Source organism: Cebus imitator, unplaced genomic scaffold, assembly GCF_001604975.1.
Source record: "Cebus imitator isolate Cc_AM_T3 unplaced genomic scaffold, Cebus_imitator-1.0 Scaffold636, whole genome shotgun sequence".
Classification (NCBI taxonomy): Eukaryota; Metazoa; Chordata; class Mammalia; order Primates; family Cebidae; genus Cebus; species Cebus imitator.
In genome coordinates this window covers 407,796-414,775 of record NW_016107951.1, presented here as the reverse complement: position 1 = coordinate 414,775, position 6,980 = coordinate 407,796, and the positions used below count along the sequence as shown (strand labels likewise).

At 36.8% G+C, this 6,980-nt stretch overlaps 1 pseudogene across 1 annotated transcript; it reads right to left on the bottom strand.

Annotated features, from left to right (window-relative positions):
* Positions 1-4,763: 4,763 nt before the first annotated feature.
* On the bottom strand, positions 4,764-5,833 carry LOC108295397 (annotated as a pseudogene). The gene has a single exon (XR_005198161.1). The product of XR_005198161.1 is annotated as a heterogeneous nuclear ribonucleoprotein A1-like (transcript).
* Positions 5,834-6,980: the final 1,147 nt, after the last annotated feature.

The window sequence follows — 6,980 nt, the reverse complement described above, 5'->3', positions numbered from 1 at the left end:
AGTTTCTGTCATGCTGCTGCTCTTTTTCAGGGCTGCCCTGCCCAGTGAGGAGGCAGCCTAGTCACTGTCTGCCTGTAGAGGCTTTGCTGAGCTGCTATGGGCTCTGCCCAGCTGCCATGTGAACTTCTCTGCAGTCCTGTTTATACGGGTATAGTTAGAACTGCCTCAGCAATGCTGGCTGCCAGGGCTGGAGTGCAATGGCTTGGTCTTGGCCCACTACAAGCTCCCACTCCCATGTTCAAGCAATTTTTCTGCCTCAGCCTCCTGAGTAGCAGCAATTACAGGTACCCTCTACCACACCCTGCTAATTTTTGTATTTTTAGTAGAGATGGGGTTTCACCATGTTGGCCAGGCTGATCTCAAACTCCTGATCTCGTAATTTGCCTGCCTTGAACTCCCAAAATGCTGGGTTACAGGCCTGAGCCACCATGCCTGGCTTACAGATCATTTTATAATTTTTTTGGCATCCTTTTTTTTTTTTTTTTTTTTTTTTTTCGGGCATCCTCCATTTCCTCAGGGTGCTCAGTAGCTTGGAGTCCTGCAACAGATTCTTCTTTTCCTGACTGAGTCATTTTCAGTGTCATCTGGATTTTCAGAGTCACATGAATCCTCCCATCATCATCATCAGCAGCAGCAGCAGCCTCTCCAGCTGTATTGCCTTCTTCATCATGATGTACTTCACTGAAGCCAAATTCACAATGTCATCTGTGTCTTCCTGAAAACTGACTATTGACACCTGGCTGATATTGAAACTCCAGTTCCTCATCAGTTTTCTTGTCTTCTTTCCCCTTTTCAGAAGTAAGATGTTGATTTTTGATCTCTTGCAACAAGACTGTCAGTATGTTCTTTCTTTTCTACGCCCATGTTTTAAGAATGCTTTCTTTCTTCATTACCTAAGTTTGCTAATTGCCAATTGCTAGATCCAAGATTTTTGTCTGTGACAACTGAACACTTCACCCTGTGAGGGTAGGACTCCCTTGGCCATGCTTATCATTGTGGGATCTGGAAGGGAAACTCTGTATCTACTTCCAGTTCTTAGCAGTGTCACCAACAGCTTGCACTCTGCCATGGCTTGAGCTGGGCATTCCAGAATTGCCTTCACAACTCATTCATTTTTAAGGCATTATTTAAAAAATCATGTAAAGGAAAAGGAAACACTTCTATTAGGTGCAAATTCTCTCATTTAATATTAATATTAACTACTCAAGGCATGTGAAAGCATTGTTTAGAAATATTTTACCATGTAAGAAGGATCAACCATAAAAAAGTCTTCCCTTCTAAAAAAAAGATGTTATTTAAATATATACCTATAATTTCATAATTTTGCATTCAATTGTGATGCAGATACTTATATTTCATTCATCTACACAAACAAAGACATTTATGTATGCTCATTGTTTTTATTAAAGTGTGAAGTACAATATTAAAAGTATGAAACATATAGGTGTTTTCTTCATATTTAAATGTTTTTCTATTGTAACATACTTTTAACTTACTGCAGGTAATTAATCATAAAATATAGCTAAGCAGTTTCCAAAATTTGTAATTATCACTAGAGGAAATATGACTAATTTGAGATGACTCACCAGAGAGATGAATAAATTAAGTCTGTCATAATGTTATATATCTATTAAAATGTTTTTAAAAATTCACTGAACACACATTTTAAGTAATTTTAAATTATTAATAATAACCATTTAAATGTTAAAAAAAATTCTAAATATCTAAGGGACCTCATTTAAGTTATAAATTAATTGTGAAAGATTATCTTTAAAAATGAATGTAATGAAAGTAGCCTCTGAATTATAATACTTTAAATAAGGCATTGGAATAGCCAATTATTTTTATATCTATTTGCAAATTAAAATTTATAATGCAAAAACAAATCTGGGTTGGGCATGGTGGCACATGCCTGTAATCCTAGCACTTTTGGAGGCTGAGGTGGGTGGATATTGAGGTCAGGAGTTCAAGACCAGCCTGGCCAATATGGTGAAACCTTGTCTCTACTAAAAATATAAAGAATTAGCTGAGCATGGTGGTGTGTGCCTATAGTCTCAACTACTCGGGAGGCTGAGGCAGGAAAATTGCTTGAACCCACGAGGTGGAGGTTGCAGTGTGCCCAGATTGCACTGCTAGACTCAGGCTGGGTGACAGTGAGACTACATCTCAAAAAAAAAATCTGCAGAATAATTATTAAACAGATTTTAATGGTTAGGGACAATCTTAAAACCAGAGTGTCACTAGAAAATTATATGAAGCAAACTCTGCTTTCTCGCAGCAATAGTATTAGTTATAGGTCTGTACTTCATGACTAGGCATCATTAATTAATAATTGAAGAGGTGCTATTTGAAAATTGATTTTACTGTAACATAGAATGAGGATAGTATTTCTTGATTTTTTTTTTTTCTGAAATGAGAACATTCTATTTGTTTCAACATTGGTGAAATAATCCAATGTGATTAAGGATCCGAGTATTGTCTATGAACTATTTTGTATGTAGGGTTTCAAATGGAATTCAGAAAACACAGTCATTTTATAAACATTTACCTAGCATCTGGCATGTGTACTGTATAAGCGCTGTGTACCACAAGAACTAAAATTGAAGCCAATATTCTGTCTTCATACAAAATGTATTTAGCACCTATATATATGAAATAGCTAGAAGCTCTATAAAAACAAATGATAAAATAAGTAGATTTATGAATTTATTATCAGAATAAAATTGTGAATCTGTGGTTTGATAAACAAAAGTTACATTTAAGCATATTCACTGATTATCCATGTTTTTAAAAATTTAACAATCTTCTGAATATCTTGTTATTATAGAATGTATCAATCTACAGCACATATATATTTATATTTAAAAGGGGTGAAGGTGTTATAATTTTTATCAACCTAGATAAAATTAGATAGCATTAAGCCTCAGCATGGTAAAGTTTTAATTCTGAGGATTAGTACCACCACTGAATATGCCTGAAAGCATCTGTATTTCCTTAAACTGAAGGTAATAAAATTTCTTTTACTTCCGATCAGATGATTTTCTTTTACTTCCAAGGAATCGCAGACTCTTCAAAGAAGCAAGATTCGTGATAAAAAGCAGAGGAAAAACATTCTGTAATGAACAGAGATCAACTTACAATTGCACAAGACAGTTTTACCTTATTTATTTATTTATGATGAAGTCTCACCCTGTCTCCCAGGCTGGAGTGCAGTGGCCCGATCTTGGCTCACTGCATCTCCCAGATTCACGTCTCCCAGATTCACGTGATTCTCCTGTTTCAGCCCCCTGAGTAGCTGGGACTACCAGCACACACCGCCTGTCTGGCTAATTTTTGTGTTTTTAGTAGAGACAGGTTTCACCATGTTGGCCAGGCTTGTCTCGAACTCCTGATATCAAGTGATCCACCTGCCTCAGCCTCCCAAATTGCTGGGATTACACCATTCCCAGCCCCTATTTATTATATTTTTTAGGAGTTTTGTGAGTTAGCTGTTAAATAAAGTTATGACTAAATAAATAAATTTTAAAAAATAATAAACACAAGTTTCACTACATTCTAATTATTTTTACCACATTTTACTATTATCTATGTGTTTGAGGCTATCTATGTATTTCTTTCCATAATGAAAGTATTATATAATTGCATGTTCTTTATTCAGTGCTGTAATATTGAGGTATTCTAACTTTTTTCTAAGACCACCATTGTTCTCTGATCACATTAATAGTGTTCTGATTCATCTGCCTTCTTCTTCAGCTTCTGTTCTCCACACAGCAGCCAGTATGATCTCTCTGAAACATAAAGCATGCCATGTAGACTTCTCTAATTAGAGTCTTCTAATAGCTTCACATCGTACCAAGAATAAAACCAAAAATTGTTACACTGGCCTCCCAAACTGCATCATCTTTCACACTCAGCTTTCCATAGCACTCTTCCTCATGCTCACTGTGATCCAGACACACTGGCCATCTACTGTCCATGAGATACACAATCCCTTTCCTATCTCAGCATCTGCTTCTTCCTCCAGTTTTGTTTCCAGCCTTTCAGAGTAGCTCCTTATCTTTCAGGATCCTTGCATATATCATCTATTCAAAGAATTCTCTGATCTTCTAGCCAAAGTTGATTTCTATCAGTTACTCTCTGTCATCTTCTTTTGCCTTATTTCTTTATTAGAACTTTTTACAACCTGTAATTATATTGTTGATATCTACCATCTATTTTCTTGCTTATTGTCCATATCCCACGGTAGGTTGTAAGTTTCATGAGCTCAGACATGCTCTATCTCTTTTTCTATAATCCCATTCCACTGACTACGGAAGGGCAGGTGTAAAATGTTTGTCCTTAGAAATCAAGAAAAGAAAGGAAGGGAAGAAAGAAGGAAATAGCAGGAGAAAAAAATAGCTCTTACTACTATTAGCTTTACTACTTTTTTTTTTTTTTTTTTTTAACAACATTTATTCAGCATCACGATCAGACTATTACATTTAGCAGTCAACAGCATGGGTGCAAAGAAAAAAAAAGAAAGAAAAAGAAAAAAAAATCTACATTAAAACCCTTTGTTAGAATGCTTTACACTTTCCACAGAACAAAAACTAAAATAACCTGTTATACAATTAGTCACAAATACAGTCCTTGAGTTTTTTGCCCATACACATGAGTATTTGTCTAAATCATGTCTTCTTTGTAGCAGCTAGGCCCTGCCACCACTGTGCTTGGCTGAGTTTACAAATCTGTTGTAACCTGTAGCTTCCCTGTCACTTTTCTGGCTCTCCTCTCCTGCTAAGCTTTGTTTCCTAATTACAATCTTCTGCCACTGCCATAGCTACTGCTGCTACTGGAACCGCCATAGCCACCTTGGTTTCGTGGTTTGGCAAAGTATTGGCTGCCACCACCATAGGGGCCAGAGCTTCTGCCTCCAAAGTTTCCTCCCTTCATGGGTCCAAAATTTGAAGACTGATTGTTGTAACTGCCCAAATCATTGTAGCTTCCACCACCTCCAAAATTGCCTCCATCATTACCAAATCCATTATAGCCATCTCCACTGCCACCATATCCATCACCACCACGGCTGCCACCAAAGCCACCATGACCACTGAAGTTTCCTCCATGACCAAAGTTGTCATTCCCACCAAAACCACCTCCACGACCACCACCAAAGTTTCCAGAACCACTTCGACCTCTTTGGCTGGATAAAGCACTAGCCATCTCTTGCTTTGACAGGGCTTTCCTAACTTCACAGTTGTGGCCATTCACAGTATGGTATTTCTGAATGAGTCTTATCCACGGAGTCAGGTCATCAAAGGTTACAAAGGCAAAGCCTCTTTTCTTGCCACTCCCTCTGTCAGTCATGATTTCAATCACTTCAATTTTTCCATACTGTTCAAAATAATCTCTTAGGTGATGTTCTTCAGTGTCTTCTTTAATGCCACCAATGAATTTTTTTTTTCAGAGTTAAGTGGTCACCTCATCTTTGATAATCTTCTCTTGAGACAGCTCTCTTTGGTTCCACAACTCTTCCATCCACTTTGTGTGGCCTTGCATTCATGGCTGCATCCACTTCCTCCACAGTTACATACATGACGAACCCAAAGCCCCTGGAACGCTTGGTGTTTGGATCTCTCATTATCACACAGTCTGTGAGCGTTCCCTATTACTCAAAATGGCTCCTCAGGCTCTCATCAGTTGTTTCAAAGCTCAACCCTCCAATGAAGAGCTTCCTCAGCTGTTCTGGCTCTTTAGGAGACTCTGACTTAGACATGATCGCAGGGAGAAGAGAGACTTTAATGATGCTTCTTCGGCGGCTTCCACGGGCAGAAAGGAGCAAACTGATGAACGTATCTCGCTTTACTACTTTTCTTACAGATCAGGTTCAACAAATCAGATCTTTTGTTGGGTCAGGCTGAGCACTGTAAAATATTTTTTATTTAATGAGACATTTGGAGCCAAATTATTTCTTCATTCTGAATTTTTAATATTAATATTCTGAACATTAATCAATAATTTGCCTTTATTTAGGAACAAAAAGTTATCTCTAGAGGAAAAAATTCATAACAGAGGCTGAAGCTGTTTCACTTTTAAATGTGAATCAACAAATTTAAATATTCACAAATACAACTTTTAGAAATACCTTTTACAGACAAACACAATGTGTGACTATTAAAGTAAATGCTATAGGACTGACAGAGGTGGAGGTTAACAGACTCAGAAAGAGTTAGGGTGTGCCTTCAGAATGGTGTGGTACCAGGAATCTTTGGTTATGTTAACTAGGTGAGTAATGAATCTCAGATATTTTGTGCCCCTCATTCTCCATAAAACAGACTGAACCAGCTAAATTACTTTTTATTCTCTAATCTGCTAATATAGCATACTGATTTTTGAAATACATAATATTAGCAGAACATCCTGATAATAGAAAAATATATATTAATTTTTTCTCTAATAATACTTCTTCTACCAGGACCTTCTTCTCTACATATGGATTTATGTAGAGATGAATGCAGACGTATGCAACATTGGGCACTTGTTTTCATCTTGCGTTCCTATGCACAGGCCACAAAGTCCCTTCTATTTCATTGTGATTATTAATTTAAAGATGGAATATCTAGTGTCCTGGATCACCTCTTCTTTCCATATCAAGTAACTTGCACATGTGAGGGAGATCATGGCAGTCTTCATCTTTCCTAAGACATTTAGAGTTGACTCCAGACTCGCACATAGAAAATCACACACATCTATTACTTGGGTGAGAATTAATTTTTGAAAAAATTTTATTAAAAAGTCGTGAACACTAGAGTTGTGTAGTCTAGTTTTGAAACAATATGTAAATTTGCCATCTCTTCTTATGCCCCTATCTAGGTCTTTATGCTACTCTGTTTAAAAAGTAACTCAGTTGAAATCAAACATAATTTTCACCTTTATTATATTAAGTATTAACATCCTCCATAAATTTTCTCCAAAAATAGCAAGCTTCTTAGAAAAGCATT